Here is a 24684-nt window from a genome sequence, read left to right as displayed (position 1 = left end):
TTTGGCTTCTTTGGAAATGGGGAGATTGGATGTGACCGGATCGTCACTGGGAACTTTATACTGAGGAGATGCAGTGAGGTGAAGGAAGAGGACCTGTTCCACAGCTACACGACCATCATGGCTCTCATTCACCTGGGGACCACCAAATGAGCTGTGGCTGCAGTTCTGCCTTCTTGACTGGAGTCAGAAAAATCGAATGGAAATTGCAGGTCAGAGACAAGACTATGAGAGAGAGAGTCTCTGTCAGCCAAGGACCTGAATGCACGGGTTTAAATTAGACACTTTGCTGTGGAAAACTTATCTATTTGTTGTTGTATATAAACTTAGAATATTCTGTATGCAAAACTAGCATGATCTACTGAACTCATTTGGAACGTGCTATGTAATTAAAACATTTGAGGATCATATAGTTCAACTCTGTGGACAAATTGGAAGGACTTGTATTACTAGGCCTCAATAAACACATTCCATCTCTTCTTCCTTCTCTTCAATATAGCCACTCCCTGCATCCCTGTAGGGCTTGAAGCCTCTAGAGAAAATACTTTAGCTTTTATTTAGGAGTAATATTAAGGCATATGCGTTATTAGATGCTACTGCACGCTTGTGTCCCCATATAGGGCTTACTTTGCATCAATTATTTTTATTTATGGAATTTGATTCACTCTTAGAAAAGCAATTAGAGCGTCTAAATATAAATGTAATACAAAATAAGAATACAGACTCCTCTAAAACTGAAGCTATTCCAACAAAACAAACTTTCTTGATTAAAACCAACCAACCAACCAACCAACCAACCAACCAACCACAAACAAACAAAGAAAAATAACCCATTAGCCTGAACATATTTAAATTATCTGGATACTCAAATATGTGTGTTGCCTCTCAGGAAAAAACTCTGTAGGGTTTGAGGTGCAGACTAATGAAAAACTATACAGCTCTTGAAATAAACAGGTGTGTAAATCATTCATGGGTTCAGTCAGTTCTAACCCCAAGAATGTATGGGCTTGGGAAAGGATTATCTAAACAATATTTCTTTCCCAGGCTGCTCTTCAGAGGAAACAGCTGGCTTGGATTAAATGAAGTGAATTTTAGATGGAACTCAATAGAAATATTTCTAAACACTTCCCAGACTCAGGTAAGAGAGGAGAGAAGAATGTGTTTCACTGTGCTCTTTTACTTCTTCCCCTTTTGATTTCCTGGAAGAAAGAAGATAGGAACTTTTTTTTTTAACTCAGGTTCTTTTTGCTTTTGAATTATAGGTTTTTAGTTGAGTACCATATGACAGATTTACAAGACCCCACTGAATGACAGAGATACCCTTCTCTTATCCAACCTCTCTGAAATCATGGTGTCTATTGAAAAGCCATACAAAGCAAGTAATTCGATAAGATTATGCCAAAATATCAATTTTGTACCTAGGTGCTCTTCATTTATTTATTACATATTGAATGGCTCTGGGGAAGTATTGTGCTAAATAACAGGCTTTTGCTCAGCTCCAGTCAGGCACCCTTTGTACAGTGAATGGTTGAGTTCTCCAAACAACAAACAGAGGTAGTAGTTCAGCTGTGTTTGCCTAAGTTTAAAATGCAGGCTGAAGTAGAGAAGGTGAGAGGTGGTGAGGTAAAGACATCAGCTCTAGCAGTGTGGAAAAAAATTGAAACAGCCAACAGGGCTCAATTCCTCCACACCTTCAAATGCCTTGAGGCTATTCCACAGTTAGAGTTCATTGTGTTTAGAATGTAAGGAGATTATTTTTAAATGGCTTTTAAAAAGCAGGGTTAATTCTGTATTATATGCATGTACTTCTGAAAGCGTGAAGGAATGTAATCTCAAAACCTGGATGCTGCTTATAGCCCTCATGTCTTTTCCAGCCTGTCTGTCCTGTGTTTTCTGGCTGATGACACTTCCTCTCTTCTGCTTCCAATTAGTACAAGTTTCTGGGGCTGATGTTCTTGTAAAGGACATCTTATTAAATTCAGCATAGCTGAAACTGTAGCTCTGCGCAAACCTACAAGAAAGGCTGCTGGAGCTTCATGGTGATACACTGGAAGTCTTGGAAGAACATTAGCTACCTACTATGTCAGAGACCATTTAATCACTCTAACAGAGGTTCCAACAAGCAAAGTTCCCAATATTCAAATTCAAACGGTTGTATTTCCTATGTCTGTGGTGTCCAAGCATACTCTAGCTCCATTATTCTGCATATTAAAAAAGATCTGAATTTTAAATTGCTCTGCTATTTGTTATGCCTATTAATGACAAATCTGTGCAACGTCATGCACAAATATAAAATACTTATTTTCAAAAATGTACTTGAATATTACTTCCAAAAATAACATGACAGGTGTGACCATGCCTGAAAGCAAAGGGAATCTAAGTGCTATGTCAAGATAATTGCCATGCTCTGAATTAACCTGTATTTTTATCTGCTTCTATCCCTATTATGTCTAGCAACCTAACAGCATAAAACAAATCTTCATTTGTTAATTTGTTCTTTAAAAACAAGCACAAGAAGGCGGCTTGTGGTGTTTCAGTGGGTGAAAACACTGGTTTTGCAAGCACAAGAGCACAAGACTTGTGTACAAATATGTGACGTTCACCTAAACAACCAAGCTTGGGTATGAGTGCCTGTAACCCTGACACTAATAAGTGAGAGTTCCCAAGAGCTCCCCAGCCAGTCACATTAACTAAGAAGTCAAACTTCCAATTTAATTAGAAACTCTCTGAGAGCAAATATGTCTAAGAATAGAGAGACACCTGACATCTTGCTATGGCATCTGTATATGTGCACATTGATTTACATGGTTGCAAATGCCCATAAATTCAATAAATTCACCTCTCTCTCTCTCTCTCTCTCTCTCTCTCTCTCTCTCTCTCTCTCTCTCTCTGTCTCCCTCTCTCTCTCTCTCCATTTCCTTCTCCCTCCCCTCTCTCATACAGACACACACACACAGTCAATCAATAATCAATCAATCAAATGATAAAATAAACCGAAAAGAGAAAAGGGTACATAAAAGTCTTCTCAAAAGATACCAGGTAAAAGTCCATGTATTATACCCAAAAGAGGTTTTTACTTTGAAAAGACAGAACTCAAATTGTAGAAAAATTAAAAATTAAATTATTGGTGTAGACCCAATAATTTGGTAATTATTAAGGCTTTGTCTTAACTGGTGGTTACTCCTAAATTATTCGTTGCTCTTAAAACCACACCTTTATTTGTTCTAACTCCAACCTAATGGTCCAAGTGCCTGTATGTTACATGTTCAAGGTAATTTTCATGCTTTTCACTATTAAATTTATTTTGTATACATCAACTGTGGTTGTTAGCACCGTGTTCACCTTAATTGTTACCATTGTAAGTGTAATTGCTACCATCACACTTAACTTTTTATTTTGTTCTAGGTTAGGCTAACCAATATGCATAAAGTGAGACCTCTGAGACAAGCAAATCTCTTCTGGTAAAAATCCAGCATGTCTAGGCGCAGAACTTGACAGGTTCCACGAATAGATTCTGAGCTGGAAGTAACAAAGCATAGCTAAATCAGCACCAAGGACAGTGTCAACTGGTCCGTCAAATTGCTTTATCAGGACACTCTCTGCTACAGCTGTGCAGATAGTGCATGGTCCACAGACAGACGTGTTGATCACGTGTAGCACTCTACTTCAGATCCTTCAAATCTCAGGATAGATAACCAGTAATTATTTATTTAATAAATTTTATAAATGTATCAAGTACATACCACTAATTATGAAGCTCTTGATTCTCAAACCTGAAAAGATCTCATAATCACTTGAAGTGTGAATTAGACTTGTATTTTTGGCCACTCCCATACAATTTTTCCCATCCAAATGACGATCAACGAGTCTGAGTATGTCTTTTTCTGGTTATGTCCTGATGTTGTTGATTCAGAAAGCTCCCTTTTAGAACACTAACTTCCATTGTAATGTTAGCTTGCCTCAAGACAAATTTCCAAGTAGAAGAATTTGATCCATTAATCAAGTAGATGTTAGTTCAAAAGTAAAACTCTTACTATTTTAGTGAATCAGTGATGTGTCTGTAGAGACTCTTGGGTACTCAGTGGCTTCAAAATCCTTTCCATTAAATCAGTAAGCTTGATGATTCTACTAGCTTCATAACTGTGTAGAATAAGAACTGACCAAGCCTACAATATTTACCATTGAAAATCATGATCATCAGTGAAGTTTGCTCTAAGGTGGTTTTCCTCTATAAAACATGAATAATTTCACTGCCTCATTAGGTAATTAATTAATAATTAATTAATTAATTCTCATTAATTCTCTTCTCTAACCATTTTTTTAGGGGGGGAGCTTCTGAGGCTTCTATTTTTGCATGTAAACCATTGGGAGAGTCTTGATGATGGGCACCCTAGAGATTACACTGGAGTTCCGAGGGCTCCAGACAATTAGAAGTCAGGTGACAGAAACAATAATTTAGACCAATCACGTGATTACAAAGCTAGGGTCTCCAGCAGAATTCGTAGTGGTCAGATGTGGAAATCTAAGGAAGCAGTGACATGGGAAGAGCAAGAACTGGATCAGCCTTAAGCCACCTGGATGACATCAGGGACAGAGGACCTAAGCAGCTGGTGGCTCCAGAAATCTCCAGTCTATGATTTACTTGGCAAGGGGGTTCCTGAAGGACCTGCCAGCAATCTTGGCTTTTCTGCTCTTCTTCTGTCCTAAGGATCTGATTGTACACAGCCAAGTGTTCAGATTGGCAAGGAGCACCAGTCTTGATTTGCCTAGTGCAGAGCCCCACCACCACCGGGTCAGTGATGAAAGGGTCCTCAGTCTCCCCAGATCAATGGGACACCATGATGCTCCAGCCATTGGACTGGGCCAGCTTACACACCTGCAGAGACTCTGTCACAGAGCCAATTTGATACACTTTGAGTAGGAGGCAGTTGCAGAACTTCTTGCCAGGAGCCTTGGCAATCTGCTTCGGGTTGGTCACTGTGAGGTATTACTCACAACCTGGATGCCTACGCTAGCTGTGAACTTCTGCCAAGCATCTCAGTTGTCATGGTCAAAGGAGTCTTCTATGGGGCCACTGGGTAGTCCTGGATGAAGGACTTGTACATGTCAGCCAGTGGTCAGGTGTGAGGTACCTGTTGGGGTCATCTGGAGACTTGAGGTCCAGGTCATATTTGCCAGACTGTAGAACTGAGAGGCAGCCACATCCATGCTGACAACAATCTGGTCAGTGTAGCTGGCCTTTGCAATTGTGGTTTTGAGCAGCTCCAGTGCTTCTTTGTTCTCCAGAACTTTAGGTGTGATTTTGCCCTCATCACCCACATTGGTGGCATCCTTCCCATACTTCTCCTTGATGACATTCTTCAGGTTGTGGTTAACCTCTGCTCCAATGAGCACATGGCTTCCCAGAAACAGGATGCCCCCATAGGTAGTATCATGAACTCTTGCATGACCAGCTTGTTGCCAGCATGAGAGCCACCATTGATCACATTGAAAACTGGGACTAGCAGGATGGCTTCAGGGTTGCTGGTCAAGTTAGCAATGTGATGGTAAAGAGACACCCCATTTTCCATGGCACCAGCTTTTCAGAGAGCCAAGGACACTCCCAGGATAGCATCTGAACCAAATTTAGATTTCTTCTCAGTGCTGTTCATCTCAATCATCAACTGGTCAATCTTCTCTTGTTCCACAACATTCACTTTCTTGCTAACTAAAGCAGGTGCAATAGTGTTATTGATGTGCTCAACAGCCTGTAAGACACCCTTCCCCTTGAAGCAGGTCTTGTCATTGTCTCGGAGTTCTATGGCCTTGTAGATGCCAGTAGACGCACCACTGGGCACTGCAGCTTGGAAGAGAACTTTTGCGGTATACAGATCCACCTCAACCGTGGGATTCACATGGGAGTCAAAGATCTCTCTGGTATGGATCTTGAGAATAGACATGGTGAACTTCTGGTAGTTGGATCGCTGCAAAGGAAGGAAAGAGGGTTCTGTAGACACTGAAGAGAGTATTAAGGTCAGACATGAGCGTGACCCTATACCACAGCAGCACTTCTAACCAATTTTTAAGTGTTATTTCATTTTTATAAGTTGAATTATGTCCCCTCGAAGAATAGATATTGAAATCATAGTTTCTACAATACAAAGTGATATATTTCTGGAAGGAGCTATGATAGAGTAAAATTTATAAAGACCAGTCATTGTGCTGTTCTACTGTCCTTACATGAAAGGGGATTGCATACATAGGGGTAGAACACATGCAGAAAAGACCATACAAAGACACTGTCAGAAGATAGCGTATGATTATGTACATCATGTGGTATACATAAATGAGGTAAAGAATGGCATTCATTGATGGCAAATACCATGAATCAGAAGAAATAATGAGAGATTCTACAATGGAGATACTAGAGAAAGCCTGACTCTTTCAACACCTTCACTTCAAACTTCTAACCATCATCACTGTGAGCAAATGAATTTTTTTTTACATGAAAACCATTGATTTGTGACCTTTTTTATAGCACCACTGTAAAACTAATACACTCATAGGAAGTTAAGTCAGCAAACATATGCAACAATATATTGCTCTGTAGCCAAAAAGTTACAGCCGGATATTGCCATATATACCTGGAATCTCAACACTGAGTAATCTGAAGCAGCAGGACTAGGTTTGAGGCCAGCATGGGCTACATATTGAGATACTTGCTATGTCAACAGTAACTCAATTGAGATACTGCATTTCTTCAAGTTAAATTTTTTACATAAATTAAAAACAGTCCTAAAGTGTCACCTGATACTGCAAATGTCCTAGAGAAAAACGATTGGAATATACCATTATAAATCAGATCAAATACTGACAGAATCAAATTAGAAATTTAAATTCAAAATATTTATGGAGTATTGCCCTGTAGATGAAATTTCCATTAAGCACAGTGCTTAATGTGTTTATCTAAAGGCAAAGGCTCTGTCCTGAAAAACTGAATTTAAAACATGAAGAAAATAAATGGACTCTTCAGTGCTAATACTGAAAATACTTTCTCACTTTCTCTTCTAGTTCTTTTAAATACATAGCACATTATCATTGTCTATGGCTAACCTATTGCACACTATAACTTCTTAGCCTTGTCTAGACAATAGTGTGAAAATATATATGTGCATATGTATACATATACATGTACATATGTACATACACATATATATGCTGACATCCTGCATTTATCAAAAAGGTACATGTGGAGCCTTAGAAGTATGCACTATTCTCAAGCTTTTAACATGTCATTCAAAACAAATATAAGTAAAGAAATTAATTAAGCTTATTTCTTTAAAAGGGATTTGACTTTCATGCATAGCTTCTAAATAATCTCCAGCATATATTCTGGGTAAAGAAAACAGATGTTTTAGCTAGCATACCTAGGGAAAATGACACAGGGTCATGCATGTGGATACTCAAATTCATTTATTTTGATATTTCTAAGGTGTCTGTGCTATAGTTAAGATAAAATTCAAATTTTAATGAGTTCACACTCTTTATTTGATCATTTATTTCAGCTCTATTTTACCAAAAATTATTTCAAATGTCAAGATGTGTTTGGGTCCTATTCATCATTCATTCCAGTACCTGCTCATTAAAAATAATTGTTCAATTAATTGTCACTAGCTATTGAAAAATTTGGGAAGATAAAAAGAGATGTAAAGAGGAAAACAAATGTATCTGTAACTCTGCTACCCATGGGCAAGAGCTACCAATATGTGAGATATTTTTCCACAGTGTTTATCTACATACTTTTAAAATAAATTTTGAGTAGTACTGAAAACATCACTCAATCCTCCTATTCTTATATAACTTTTCTTTCCTTTCCTTCTAAAGCATACTTCTAGTCATTATGGTTCTAGAATGCACCCTGTAATAATTATATTGAGACTTTCATAATTCCTCTAGAGTAAGAAAATACTGATAAAGGAGCCCTTGCGGGAGGTTTTATGAGAATCTTTATGAAGCTCTGGAACAAATGTATCAAGTGAACATTATAAAGAATGCTGATAAATAAAATATCACAAAACTAATTTCAACAAAAATATTCCTATGTACATTTTCAAACAGAAAGAGAATATGAACATGAATTTTTAACCAGACACAAATCCAGACACATGAAGAAAAAAATCTCATTAATGTATCTCATTATTTTTAACATGTACTTCTTTGACAGCACAGCTTCTTCTGGCTTATAAAGTTTTAGAATTACTCATTTGGAAGAGAAATCCTTCCTTCTACCTGTGAGAAATTTGAAAATAAGGATGCCAGGTATCCTATTAAAACCAGCACTAGCAGGAGACAGGGTCAGGACATGTATCATCCAATATAGTCCCTTTTCCACTTACTGCAAAGTTCTCAACTCATTATAAGCAAGTCGCCCATAATAATCACTCATATAAGTCCTCTTAACAAGAATCTATAAGCTCAAATTATCATCTTAACTACATGTGAAATATTTGTGTTCGAATGACATGAATAACTTACAAAATCACATGTAATAAGAGATGTAGTTTGTATCCCTTGTAAAACTTATTTGGCATAATCAGTGGGCATGTTTTTAGAAAGGGCTATAATTCCCAAGCATTTTAAAAAGGAAAAAGCTGCCAAGAGACTATGCCATAAGTCTGCTATGAGGTGTTATCTTAGTTACTATTCTCTTGCTGTGAAAGACAACCTGTCCAAAGCAACTTATAAAAGAAAATATTTAATTGGGGGCTTTGTTGAAGTTTCATCAGGTTAGGTCATGGCCATCTTGTCAGGGAATATGGCAGCAAGCAGACAGTGATGGTGCTAAAGAAGTAGCTGACAGCTTACATTTTGTCTGAAAGTTGGAAGCAGAGATAGTGACACTGGGCCTGGCTTGACCCTCTTAAACCCAACAACACACCTTCAACAAGGACACACCTCCTAGTCCTTCTACCAACTGGACACCAAGTATTCAAGTATATAAACTGGTGGGGGAGTCATTCCGATCCAAACCACCATGCATGTGTTCATCTCTGCTGCATGCAGAATCAAATATTGCCTATGTCTTAGGGACACAGTTTCAGAGGCTGCTCCCTTCAAAGACTAGAGGGGCAGGTAGGGTAAAGTCAGCCAAATATTCTGAGGGTTGAGGGACTCTGCCAGAATTTGAGAAATTCTCACTAATAATCCTGCACTGAAGCTAGGTTGCTGCTCATTGACATTTGCCACAGACATCAAATCTGACCCATGCTTTGAATACTCTACATTCTTCTCGTCCCTCCATAATTCTCAGGTGTTTATTGCTACATCTAACCCCATCGTGGATTTTACTTCTTTGAGTGACCGAACCAACGCAGAAAGCAATAAACACAAAGAGGAATTTGAGTCATTCACAGACTGGAGCTTCCTATGGATGTGGTTAGATAATACTTCATATTATAAAAATAATTCCTGAATCCCCAGCGAGGAAACCACCCTTGGCCAAAAGAGGAGCATTATGGGGATGATAACTATCTTCTCCTGTTATGGATCTAATGAGAAAATTCAGAAGTGATAGCCAGAATGAGATCAATATGTAGAGTTTTTCCATGTTCTTCAATGTGACACTTTCAGTAACTACAGGAATTTGGTTTCTAGGAGTAAGTTGCATTGTTTCTAGAGATTCATAATTGCCCTGATTTGTAAACAACAAATAAAATCCAATCGGGAGATGTCCATCAATCACCTGAATTTTTAATTGAGTACCCCTAGCAATGGCAAGTCTCAGGCTCCAAAGTGAAACTTTTAAGCTAGTTTCTTACCCTACTTCATTTTCCCTGTAACTACCAGAGCTTGTAAGCAGAAGGCAGGCTCTGATTTGCAGAATGCCTCCAACCCATTTACCCTGCACTTGCTAGGTTTTGTCAACCTGAACATGACTTGTTTACTTGGGAAGAGGGAATCTCTACTGAAGAATTAAATTTTTCTGATTAGCAATGATGTAGGAGTGTGCTATCCTCTATAGGTCATGCCATTCCCTGGAAGGTGATTCTAGGCTGTATAGGAAAGAAAGATAAGTGAGCCAGAGAAAAACACAAGTGAGTAGTGTCCCTCCATGGTTCCTGCGTGGTCTTCCCTCAGTGAGACCTATAAGATGAAGACACCCTTTCCTCCCCATGTTGCTTTATGTCATGATGCTTTAATAAAAACAGAATTAGGACGTTCCCTAAATGTATGCTTTCACTTTGCTAAAAAGAACAGCAACAGATTCTAAAAGGTGTCTCTTTGCTTAGATAGACTGCCCTGAAGGTTGATTTTTTTTTAAACGAAGTATAAGACCTTAAAAAGTTTTTGTTTGATTTTTTGTTTGTTTATTTTTAAAAGTTCCAAGCCACTTTGCTCATGTTTTTTAATTAGTAGTCCTTTCTTCCCAAAACTACTTGGCAATATTCACTTCAATGCATACACCTCTATTGTCAACATGGGCAAATGATAAAACTAGTGTGAGCTTGTCAATACAGTTACTTAAAATACTTAAGAATGCACAGCATATGTGTATGCTTAATTTAACTTCATACCCTAAGGACAGTTAGTTGTACACTAATCAGAAATCCAGAGGTGCCGACAGGAAGTGTTTTCTCTAAATTTGCAGAGTCTGTTAATTAGTACAAGGGAAGTTAGGCATACTTTTTCCATTGTTTAAATGAGAGGTCTTTTCTTCTTTGTTTTGTTGTTTTCTCAACATGCAGCTGACCAAGTTTCATGACTCTCACATTCTGTATGAATTCCATGTTCCTTGAATGCATCTTCAGGGAAGGGAACCTGAACTACAGATTTCATTTGTCTATAACAATATACACACGAACAAAGTGCAAAAGTACAAAAGCTGAACAGAAGACTGACAAGTCAGACAGGAGTCTATCATCAGTCTTGAGGAAACCATCCTCTTATGCAGCTTGTATTCATGCTAAGAAGAGGGGAGAAGCAAATACTAAACAAGACTTACAAAGTCAGGTAAAGAATGCCTTTCTACATATGCAAACATGTGTGCACATGTGTGTGTATATATGAAATATATACATGTTAGCTATACACGATCAAGCTGCAAGGAAAGCCTTCCCTGGCCTGTCCTCCTATTGTAAACGTTGTATATTTTGTATGCTTTGTAAACGCTCAAAGCAGAAAAGTGGCCAGCCCCCTTGTACCTTGTGCACACATGTGCCTGAGGAGCTCCAGTAGCTGCAACCTCTAGACTTACTTAATGGCCCTTACATCATTTTCTAAGTTTGTAACTGTCATTCTTGGCCTCAGGAGGGGGGAGTAGCCAGGAGGCCCCACCCTACTAGAAAAAAATACAACCAATCCCAGAACAGGAAGACCCACCAATCCCTGATCTTGCCACAGAAACCTACCAATCCCTGAGCATGAAAATCCACCAATCCCTAAACAGGAAAACCTACTAATTTCTGCGCTCCCCCAAGCTCAGGACTTGAAATTCCACTAATCTTCATCATGGAAACCTCTGCCCTAGAAAGCTCCCTCTCTAAGAAAGCCTATATAAACCCTGCCTACTGCTCAGTTCCCTGCCATCTTCTCACCCTAGCAGAGGTAGTCGCCCTCCCTAGTTTTTTCCCTCCCAATAAATGTCTTGTGTGAGGTCTGTTATGAAGTGTGACTTTGTGACCTTCCTTGGCTCCAAATTGCCAGATACTTTTCTGTTCAGAGCTGCAGCACTTACAACACACATACTCATTTATATCTTCATACATGCCTTCAGTGTTAGTTTTGTTATTGTCATTTTGCAAAACTTGCACAATCTATAGTCCTCTAGAAAGAAAAATAATGAGTTGAAAACATGGCCCTAATAGATTGTCCTGTGGGTCATTTTCTTGATTGATAATTGATCTGAAGGAGGCAACCATTATTGGTGGTGTCACTCCTGGACAATTGGCCCTCGTTTGTATAAAAAAAGCAAGCTGTGTGTACCATGAAGAGAAAGCCAGAAGTAGCATTCTTCCATAATCTCTGCTTCAGTTCCTGCTTTCAGTTTCCTGCCCTGAGGTCATGGCCAGATTCCGTTCATGAGGGAGGTTAAACTGTAAGTTGTTAAGTGCTTTCTTCCATGAGTTTCTTTTGATCATGATCTTTATAACAGCCATAGGAAGCAAACTAGCACATCTGGTTACTAACAAGTATCTGAACTTGTGGCAAGAAAGAACTTGTACTTGTGAAGATCAAGTGAATGGGTAGTGAAGAACCAGATAGTTCCTACCTCATTCCAATTGGAATTTATTAGACTGGACAGTGGTCAGATGAGTTCAGTTTGTCTAGCGATCTTAAAAAAATATGCCTGAGGATACCTGTAATCAGGGTTTACTTTAGTCCCCATAGGATTTATACTTTAGTATTCTTATATTTGTTTGAGATGCAGAGCTGCAATTGGGCTATTAATTTAATGGAACACAGTTCATTCACATCATACTATTATGGCCTAAGAGGGAGGGGACAAAAGTTTCCTCTTTCACTACTCCTCTAACCTACTCAAAGTCTAACTAAAACAGAGCACTCGGCGATCTATGCTATAGATATTTTGATTTTAGATTTTTTTGGATAAAATATTATATCATCATTTAATCTCATTATCAGTAGTGATGAACCTAATTCCATTTTCTGCTCTTTGAGGAATCTATCCACATGATAGAAAAGTGTTGTTCCAGGCAGGGGAGCAGGGAAACTAACAACAGATCTTTAACTCTCTCTCCTCTCCTTTTAAGCCAATCTTCCAGTCTCATTCCCAGCTATGTTGCAGAGCACCTGTCCCGCTGCAGCTTTCCTTCCCTCTCAGCCTTCATCCCCAGCGGATGATGCAGACTTGCCCTCCAATAGCCCCTCCTATACATATACATCTCTTTATCTCAGTCCCCAACTCCAGAAGGCATTCCTTGGGAAAACTCAGAACACTCCAGCATGGGAAGGAGGTATTAGAAAATTTGACTCACATCTTAGAACAAAACTATTATCATGTAACTTGCATTATTTATATATACTTTCAGGCTCTTTTATTAATTAAGTTATTTGTTTACTTTACATCTCAATCACAGTTTCCCCTCCCTCCTCTCCTCCTAGTCCTTCTCTCTCACTTCATCTCTCCCTCCATCCACCACCCCCCCTTTCTCCTCAAAAAAACGGGAGGCATTCGATGAATATCAACCAGTCTTGATGTATCAGGTAGCATAATGACTAGGTACATCTTTTATTGAGGCTAGATGAGGCAGCCAAGCTAGGGTAAAGGGATCCAAAAGTGAGCAAAGTAGTCAGAGACACACTCTGCTCATGCTTTAGGAGTCCACATGAAGAATCAACTGTACAGCTGTTACATATGTGCAGAGGACCTAAGTTCATCATGCTCTCTAGTTCGCAGTTCCATCTCTATGAGCCCTTATGGGCCCAAGTTAGTTGGTTCTGTAAGTTTTTCTTTCAGTGTCTTTGACCCCTCTGGCTCCTTCATCACTTCCTTCCTTTCTTCCACACTATTCTCCAACCTCCACTTAATGTGTGACTGAGGGTCTCTGCATCAATTTCCACCAGTTTCTGGGTGAAGGTTCTCTGGTGACAATAATGCTAGGCTCCTATCTGCAAGAATAGCATAATATCATTAATAGTGTCAGGGATAGGCTTCCTTTCATGTCTTGAGTCTCAAGTCAAGCCAGTCATTGATTGATCCTTCTCTCACTACATCCAACATCAAGAAACTACACTGTGTTCCCTGTACTAACTACACTGTGTTCCCTGTACTCCATTTGCCAGCCCACAACTCTTTCTAATTCCCCATAGGTGACTCTGACACCAGAGACCCATGACTATGCTGAGACTAGGGATCCTATAGGCAAGGTTAGCAACTAAAACCCCAGAGAGCATGCAGGCCACACAAACCTCAGGGAAGACATCTTGATGGACCTAAATATTAGCTGGCCACCAGCACCCCCAGGCCACTCAGGCCAGAAGACAGAGAGGAAACAAAAATCAAGGGGAAATGTCATCTAAAAGCAAAGCAAAACAAACAGCAGCAGCAACAACAACAATAGTAACAACAACAACACAACCTCCCACTGAACAAAAACAAACTCAAAAAACAGGATCTAAACTTATAATAACTACAAAACCCAGATGGCTTAAGGCCAAAGCAAGAACACAATCAAAAACAGGATATTATGGCAACACTAGAGCCCAGCTATCCTACTACAGTGAGACTTGGATATTCCTATACAATATAAACACAAGAAAATGATCTTAAATCTAATCTTATACAGATGATAGAAGCATTTAAAAAGGAAATGATAAAATTCCTAAAAGAAACACAGGAAAATATAATCAAAAAGGTGAAGTAAATGAATAAAACTGTTCAAGACATGAAAATAGAAATAAAAGCTTGGAAAATTCAAACTGAAGGAATCCTGGAGATGAAAAATCTAGGTAAGTGAAGAAGAACTACAGTAAAAAGCATCACCAATAGAATACAAGAGATGAAAGAAAGAATCTCAGGCTAAGATGATACAATAGAAGAAATTTATACATCAATCAAAGAAAATGTAAAATCTAAAAAGTGTCTGACACAAACATCCAAGTAATCTGAGAAACTGAAAAGATCAAACCAAAAAATAATAGAAATAAAAGGAGAAGATTATCAGCTCAAGAGTCTAGAAAATACTTTCATTAAAATCATATTTTAAAAAATCCCTAACTTAAAGAAAGAGTTGAATATAAATGTACAAGAAGCTTACAGAACATCAAATAGATTGGGCCAGAAAAGAAAATCCTCCTGCCACATAATAATCAAAACATTAAATGTACACAACAAAGAAATTATTTTAAAAGCCACAAGGAAAAAAAGCCAAGTAACATGTAAAAGCAGATCTATTAGAATTACATTGTACTTTTCAACAGATACTCTGAAAGCCAGAAGGGGCTGGGCAGATTTCTTGCAGTCTCTAAGAGACTACAAATACCACCCCAGACTACTACATCCAGCAGAACCTTCAATCACTGTAGATGGAAAAAATAAGCAATTCCAAGACAAAACCAAATTTAAACAATATCTATCCACAAATCTAACCTTACAGTATACACTAGAAGGAAAATCTCAACCCAAGGAGGTTAACTATACCAAAGAAAACACAGGAAATAAATGAATGCACATCAGCAAAACCAAAGACACACACACACACACATTAAAATAACAGAAACTAATAATCATTGGTTTTCAATATCTTCAATAATTATTGATATTCAACATTAGTGAACTTTATTCTCCAATAAAAGACTATCAGAGTGGATGCGAAAACAGGATCTATCATTCTGCTGCATAAAAGAAAGACACTACAACATCAAAGATAGATATTACTTCAGAGTAAAGGGCTGGAAAATGATTTTCCAAGCAAATGAACCATAAAGCAAATGGAGTAACCATTCAAAAATCTAACAAAATAGAATTCTAACATAAAGTAATCAAAAGACATGGAAAAGGACACTGCATAGTACTCAAATGAGAACCACCAAGATGATGTCTCAATTCTGAACATCAATGTCCCAAATGCAAGTGCACCATCATACACACACACACACACACACACACACACACACACACACATACACACAAAACTAAAACTTAAATGAGGTATTGAACTCCACATATAAATAGTGGGAGACTTGAACACACCACTTTCAGCAATTGACGAGACATTCAGACAACAACTAAACAGAGAAATAATGAAACTAATTGATATTATAAATATAATTGACCTAACAGACATCTACAAAATATTTCACCCAAACACAGAATAATATACCTTCTTCTGAGTACCTCATGGATCCTTATCCAAAACTGACCATATTTTTGGTATCAAAGCAAGCCTTCACAAATACAAGAAAACTGAAGGTCTGTTTACCCTTGCATCTTCAGACCACCATGGATTAAAGCTGGACTTCAAAACAACAGAAAAAAACAGAAAGCCTGCAAATTCATGGAAATTGAACACCTCTCTACTCAATGACCCCTGAGTCAGGGAAGAAATAAAGAAAGAAATTAAAGACTTTCTAGATAGAATTCAACTAAAATGAAGGCACAACATATCCAAATTTTTGGGACACCATGAAAGCAGTGCTATGAGGAAAGTTCATAACACTAAGTGCCTTCATAAAGAAATGGGAGAGGTCTCACACTTGTACCTTAACACACCTGAAATCTCTAGAACAAAAAGAAGGAAACACACCCAAGAGGAAGAGATGACAGGCACCAATTAAACTCAGGGTTAAAATCAATAAATTAGAATCAGAGAACAATATAATCAATGAAACAAAGAATTGGTTCTTTGAGAAAACTCAACAAGATAGAGTTTTAGCCAAACCACTAAAAGGCAGAGAGATAATATCTAAATTACCAAAGACAGAAATGAAAAGGGGTACATAACAACAAGCATAGAGGAAATTTAACAAATCATTAGGTCTTACTTTAAAAACCTGTATATAAGAGCCAGATAGCAAAGTCATGGTTATGTTAGATTCTGATTTAATATAATAAGATGTTTTTATGTTTGTTTACTCAAACAGAAATGACTAAGAGTAGTTAAGGTTTAACAGTTCAGAGATACTTTACCTAGTCTTCAAAAACATCGGAAATTCATAGAATGTGACATTAACTTATTTCATTATTAAGGATCTTTTGACCATGAGACATGTCTGCTCCTGACAGCTTCTCCATTCCCCTTCAAAGAAGAATCAAGCATCTTTACCTCAAGGTGAGGTTGCTTATTGTGGCAAGGTAACCATTGGACAGAAATTGCTTATATCATCTGCAGATAATATACTGTCCAAAAAGGACAAATAGATGTGGGATAGTCAACTACTAAACTCTGCTAATACAAGGTAAGATGGTCCTTCATATTTCTTCCTTCACAAAAGGTCTGCAAAATGGTTCTGGGCCAGAAGGCTGAAGACAGATACCCCAACATTATGAGAAATTAGGGGTAGTCAGCTGTCTCTATAATTGTTTAAGTTTTGGAAGCTATGTTTGGTGCTTCCTAAATACTCAGACAATATTTAATTCATTCTTGGATTTCTGACATGGTTGAAAACTAGTTATAGTCTCATGATTAAACTCAAATTGTTTAGCATTGAGAGGATGGTTAAAGAGTAGAAGTCATGGTTTTCAGATGGTGTTACAGGTTAAAATCTAAACATAATTCAGGGATAGAATTATAATTCTTTAAGAATGATGGTAGAGTACTTTATCTAATTGACAAATATAATGTAATGGATGTTAAATGTATATCATATTTTGTAACTTACCTGATTGTTATAGTTTTGTTCAAATTATATGTCTGAGAGAAGAGTGTTCTATTAATTGGACAAAAAAGGTGAGTTGTATGGGGTTTTTCTGATGCTCTGAAGGTCCTATTTCCCAACTGAGTCTTGATACATCAATAAAGATTCCAGCAGCCAATGGCTGGGTGGAAGAGGCAGCACTTCCAGTTTCCTGCAGGCAGGCTAGCTGATGCAGTAGAAGAAAACAGTTTTCCATACTTTAGAGGAGAAAGAACCACCAGCCATGTGATATCTAGGGTGGAGTAGCCATTGGCCACTTTCCAGACTGGGCCTGGAGTAGCAGGTAGGAGATTAAAAACACAACTAAGCTGAGGGCAAATTTAGGGTGCCAAGCTAGGATTAAAGTTAACAAGAAACTAAAGTTGAGCATAGATTTAGAGATGCTGATCTGGAAGTGAAAAGAAGAACACGACAGCTGAGGAAGGCTCAGAAGAGCCCATCCATTGATTTAAAGCATATCAAAAATAAGCTAGTGTGCGTGCGTGTGTGAGTGTGTGTGTGTTTCATCTGTGGATCTAGAGCGGCTCTTGGGTGGGAGCTGGTAGCATGGTCCACCCAAAGCTTAAAGTTGGGGGCTTGGGGGGGTGGGGGTAGGTAGTAAAAACTACACGCTACACTTTTACTCCATAAAATTGGAAAATCTAAACAAAATTGTCAATTTTTCTCATAGTCAGTTTTCGTCACTTATCAAAGTCAAATCAAGATTATGTAAGCAGTCTAAATAAACATATAGTTTCTAAGGAAAGAGAAGTGATCATTAATAGTTTCTCAAGCTAAAAAAAAAAAAAAGCCCAGTGTCATATGGTTTGAGTTCAGAATTCTAACAAACCTTCAAAGAAGAGCTAATATCAGTACTGGTTAAATTATTCCACAAAATAGAAACACAAGGAACACTGCCAAATTCATTTTATGATGCCACAGTCATCCTGATATCTAAACTACACAACAACCGAACCAAGAAAGTGATTTTCAGACCAATCTCCTTTATGAACATTGATGCAGGAATACTCAATAAAATACTTGGAAACTGAATCCAAAAACACATAAAAAACATTATCCACCATGATCAAGTAGGTTTCATCCCAGAGATATAGAAATGATTCAACATACAAAAATGAAAAATAATTAATGTTAATAATCTTCAAATTATTCAAAATAGAAACAGAAGGAACATTGCCCAATTCATTTTATGAGGCCAAAGTTAACTTGCTACCCAAACCGAATGAAGACCCAGCAAAGATAGTTACAGAACCATTTCCCTTATGAAGATAGATGTGAAAACACTCAATAGCATACTTGGAAACCAAATCCAATAACACAATAAAAATATTATCCATCATGATCAAGAAGTCTTCATCCCAGAGATGCAGGGATGGTCAATATATGTAAGTTAATAAATGAAGTCCACCATATAAACAAACCGACAAACAACAACACACGATTATCTCATTAGATACAAGAAAGCCCTTTGACAAAATTCAACATCCCTTCATGAACAAAGTCCTGGAAAGAGTAGAAATACAAATAAAATACCTTACCATTATAAAGGCAGTTTATAGAAAGCACATAGCCAATATCAACTTGAATGGAGAGCAACTCAAAGCACTTCCACTTAAATCAGGAACAAGACAAGGCTGTCTACTCTCTCCATACCTATTAAATATAGTACCTTAAGTCTTAGCTAGAGTAATAAGACATTAAGAAGTCAAAGTTTCATTATTTTCAGATAATACGGTAACATACATAACTTACCCTAAAATTGTCCAGGGAGTCTCCTACACTGAAAAAAGAGTTTTTTCCAAAGTAGCTGGATACAAAATTGACTTAAAAGATGTAACCCTCCTATATACAGATACAAATAGGCTAAGAAAGAAATCAGGGAAACAATGTCTTTGACAAATATCCTCAGATAATATAAAATATCTTAGGGTAACTCCAACGAAACAAATGAAAGGATCATATGATGAAAACTTTAAGACACTGAAAAAACAGTTGAAGAAGGTATCAGAATATGAAAATTCATCCATCGTTATAGATTTGTTGGATTAACATAGTAAATATGGCCATCCTACAAAAATCAATCTACAGATTCAATGCAATTACCATTAAGTTCCAACATAATTCCTCATAGATCTTTAAAGGACAATTTTTAGCTTCATAGGGGAACACAAGAAATCAGGATACCAAAAAAAAAACCCTGAATAATAAATGAACTTCTGACAATACCACTATGCCTGCTTTCAAATTGAACTACAAAGCCAGAGTAATAAAAATGCACGTCTATTAATTGAATTTAATTGTGGAAGAATTTTTGTGGAAGAAGCCAAAAATACAAACTTAAACAAAAGACCACATCTTCAACAAATGGTACTGATCACACTGGACATGAAGAAGAACCCATATATATCCATACTTATCACCCTGTGCAAAACTCAACTCCAAATTGTTCAAAGACTGTAACATAAAACCAGATACACTCAACCTGATAGAAGACAAAGTAGGGAACAGCCTTGAACTCATTAGCACAGGAAAACAGTTTCTCAGCACAATACTGTAAGCAGTGGCATAAATATTGATTTCAACAGTATCAACAACTAATAAATGAGACCCCATAGAACTGAAAAGATTATGCATGGCAAAGGACACCACCAATCAGGCAAGGTAGCAGCTTACAAAATGGGAAGTGATTTTTATCAACTATACATCCAATAGAGGACTAATATCCAAAATATATAACAAAGCTGGTAGTGGTGGCATATGCCTTTAATCCCAGTACCTGTGAGGCAGAAACAGCTAGATATCTGTGAGTTCAAGGTCAGCCTGGTCAACAGAATAAGTTACAGGACAACAAGGCTGCACAGACAAATCCTATCTTGAAAACCCATGTGTGTGTGTGTTTGTGCATATGAGTGAATGATCTCAAAAAAACATATGAAGAAAACAAATAACCAAATTTAAAAATGGGGTACAATCCAAACAAAAAATTTTTAAAAGAAAAAACTCAAATGAGTGAGAAACATTTAAAGAAATGTTCAACGTTTGTAATCTTCACAGAAATGTCAATCAAAGCTTCTTCAATATTTCATTTTATACTCATTTGAATGGCTTAAACCAATAAAACAAATGAAAGTCATGCTTGCAATGATGTGGGACAAGAACACTTATCTATTGTTTAGAGTACCTACTAATACAGATACTTTGGAAATCAATGTGAAGATTCCTCAGCAAAATGGGAATTGATTTACTTCAAGATCCAGATGTATTACTCTAAAAAATATAGCATAGGATATTTCATCTTACCATCTTTATTGCTACTTTATCTATAATAGCTATAAATTGGAAACAACCTAGATCTCCTTCATCAACAACATCAAAAATAGATTTTAAAATGTGGTATATTTCCACAACAATGTATTAGTCAGCAATTAAAAAGAATGAAACCATGAAATTCATAGATAAATAAGTGGTACTAGAAAAAGTGCTGGATGAGGTAACCTAGACCCAGAAAGAAAAATACTTCTGTGCATTTGCTTATATATGGACATTAGCTCTTAAGTTAATGAGAAGTGAGCTATAATTGACAAAACAACAGAGGTTCAGTACAGAGTAAGGGCTTGAATAAGTTCAGATAGACCCCCTAAGAAAAAGGATACAGAATAGTGATGTATGAATGCAAGGAGCTGGAAAGGGGGACCAGGGACAAGGGAAGAGGGTGAAAGAGCTAAAATAAGGGTCATTTGGGGAGTATTATGGAAGCCTAATACAATAGAAGCTTCTTAAAATATATAAATATATGAAAGTAATCTAAATGCAATCTCCAAATAATTGGGGATAGCGATTCTGCACTGGACAGTTTCTGACACCAAATGAACCAGAGAATGGCTTGCTTCCAATTGACGTGTTGTTCAATATACCACAAGAGACTGTTGCCAAACTATAGGCTGCTCTCTAAAATCTTGTAGCAAGGTTCCTTTGCTGAAGACAGCATCTACCCAACTCATTGAACATGGAGAAGTTGAACTACCAAAAGAGAAATGTAAGTATCAACCCGGCTGCAAACCCTTTGATCCACAGTTTGTGTCCTGATTGCAAGATATACTAGAACAAAGGTGGTTTAAAGTTTGTTGGAGTAGCCATCCAATATCTCATTTGACTTAAGGCTCACTCCACAAGATGGAACCTATACCAGACACTACTTGGGAGATGAAGAACCTGAGACTAGATAACTCAGGGACCTAGGGGAAAAGCAAATACTATCTTTCTCAAAATGAAGCAAAACAGCAAAATTATAGCAATAAAAAGACTATTCTGCTATATGCATAAATTAGTGCCTTGTTCAAACATCATCAGAAAAGCTTCTTCCTACAGAAGATGGGATCAGATACAGAGACCCACAACCAGATATTATACAAAGAGGGAGAAACCTTAGAAACTCAATCCTAAATATGGTATGTCCATCAAATCCTTCCCTTCAGGGTTCAGTAGACGAGAAGTAGAAGTAATGTAAGAGCTAGAAGGTGTGAAAGAAAACAGGAAAACAAAGCACTCTAAGTAGATGGTGGATTAAATCCAAGCATATTGAAAATGACAATGATTATCTATCTATCTATCTATCTATCTATCTATCTATCTATCTATCTATCTATCTATCTATAATCACATGTTTATATAATTTCAGTGGTCAGCCCTAGTCTAAATGGGTTATATTTATGTATTTGAGCACACATACACACATACAAACACACACACATAAGTATATAAATATCATTAATATACACATGAAATTATATATGTAAATGAAGGAAAAAGAGGCCATACGTTTGAGTGAGCCTTGGGAAGAACATGGGAGAGGTTGGAGTTTAAGATAAGAAATGGAAGAGAGTAAATTATATAAAATCCTATAGCATAGATAATATTATATGTAATTTTAAAATGATATTAACAATAATACTCCAACTGAAGAAGTTTTAAGATTAGAAAAAGGAAGCAAAACTCAACATAAAGGTGTCTTAAGGAACCTACTTCCAATATGAAGGAACAGGCAAGTAGAAAGCAAGTACATGCACAGAAATGTTCTACAAATAGTGAACTTATAGGAACAAAGGAATTCTGATAGCAAAGTGGTCATCTGAAATCATAATTATTAAATGCATATTCTTGACAATGAAGCGTCAAAACATGTGAAGAAAATATAAACAGAGTCTAATGAAGGAGTAAAAGTTTTACAAAACACATAGAAATGCCATTAAGTTGAATATTTAACAAATATCTCCCAGCAAATGGTAGAATAACAGCACATATACAATGATGAAGACTCAGATTTTTACAGCATAGGCAACCACATTGAGCTCAACAGTCAATATTTAAGCATGGAAAATTATACCAAGAAGTGTGAAACTAAAATTTTGTTTGAATAATTATTCAATGTTCACTAAAACAATATCCAGGACTAACAAACACATCGTAATAGTTTTCAAAGTATTCAGCTATTATTCAAAGTATTCAGCTCCATAACGAAAATGGAATTACATTTTAAAAAAGAAACTATTTATCAAATTTTATGTATTTAAATTAACAATTTTAAAAGAGATTATTGCTTTAAAGGTACATATAGAATAGATGGAAATACTTTAAATTTGATGTATGAGAATGCTTTATAATAAATTTTGGGAAAGTGGATGAACTAATCATTACAGAAAACTTACACATATAAACAATTGTTTACATTTAGCAAAATAAGTCATGAAATAAAAATCACCTTAAAAATAAGAAAACAGGAAATGTTAGAAACAGAGAAAAATAAGAAAATCCTATTCTTCAATGTGAGAATGTCACTCAATAAAAGCTTAGGTTTACAAAGATAGGAAGAGGGCACCAACAACTTCAGAAATGAGGTGGTTTCATTGGCAAGTATATAAAATAAAGTGTTGAAGATGACTGAATCTTATGTCAAACACTGTACAACAGAGATGAAATGAGCAGATCACTAAGAAAAACCTGATATTCTCTGCTTATAACAGAAAACTTAGGTTCGTTATAACACACATGGCAAATGAAGAGTTCTATGATCCTAAGTTATTTCTATGAAACATTAAAGTGAGAAATAAATACCACAAATCTTAAGAAACTATAATATAATGTTCAGTTGGTGAGAAACCTTTCTTGTTTCCATGAGACTATCTTAATCTTCACATAAAAATCTTATCAGATATTATTCAAACAACCAGGACATTAAAAGGAAAACGATGCATACTGCAGATTATTATTCTTTATACATCTTTTAAAAATATTATCAATTATAGTTCAGGACTACAAAACAAAGAGCCTTTGTGCCAATTCAGATTTATCTGAAAATGGCTTGGCTTAACATTTGAAATATCAATTAAAGTATTATTCAGTATAATAACTAAAACTGATACCAATGACGTTTGTAATAACCATGTGTAATAAAGATGCAGAGAAGCAATTTTAAATTTTACCATTATTCATGGCAAAATCCCTTAGAAAACATTAGTCTGATAATGGACATCAGTTAAAAACCTATATCAATCTTAATCACTCAAGGTTCAGAGAACATCCCAGAAGAGACGGCAGAAAGATTGCAAGAGCCAGAAGTTCAGAAACTCTGCTGTGGGATTACGTTTCCTAGCTTTGATAGAGAAGCTACACCTATGCAGCCTCAACAACATGGCAGTTTAAACCAGAACTGAACAATTCCAAACTCAGTTAATAGCTCAAGATAGACTGGAGAAATCTTCCGGAGCCTCACTCTAGATGAAGATCTGGTAGGAAATTAACAACTGCTGAGAAGGGACAAATTTGTTTCCTCTGCTTGGCTGTCTGTCTAATATTCAGTGGTCAGACCTAGAAGCATATATGTTGCAGGCAACACTGAACAGATTTAGCAGGTCATATTTATATGTTGACTCATTTATATGTACATGAAACAAAAATTATCCGAGCAAAGAAGGCTTTGATTTGGGGAATGGATCATCATTGGAGGGATAGGATGGAGGAAGAAAATGATGTAATCATATTTTAATTAAATATTTTAAAATAAAAAGTACTGCTACACCAAACATACTTAACTATGAAATGCTAAGCACTTTTAGCTAAGATTTAAAATAAAGCAAGGAAGTCCTCGCCAATCACTTCATTCAACAATATACTATAAGTTCTGGAAACAGAAATTAGAAAAAAATACTACAATGATTGGAAAGAAAGTAAAGATACCAGTATTTTTTTTTCATGAAAGAATGCACCAAACACATTCGCATTTATTTTCTTTTTTTTAAGCAAATGACAAAAACCCAAATTACCAGCTTTTTTTTA

General features: G+C 36.7%; 1 pseudogene; it reads right to left on the bottom strand.

The window, feature by feature from the left end:
- Positions 1 to 4635: 4635 nt before the first annotated feature.
- LOC114632524 lies at positions 4636 to 6041 on the bottom strand (annotated as a pseudogene).
- Between the last annotated feature and the right edge of the window lie 18643 nt (positions 6042 to 24684).

The sequence above is a fragment of the Grammomys surdaster genome, unplaced genomic scaffold (assembly GCF_004785775.1).
Source record: "Grammomys surdaster isolate TR1022 unplaced genomic scaffold, NIH_TR_1.0 97, whole genome shotgun sequence".
Taxonomy (NCBI): Eukaryota; Metazoa; Chordata; class Mammalia; order Rodentia; family Muridae; genus Grammomys; species Grammomys surdaster.
The sequence above is the reverse complement of the archived record's forward strand: the minus strand, read 5'-3'. Positions and strand labels throughout refer to the sequence as shown.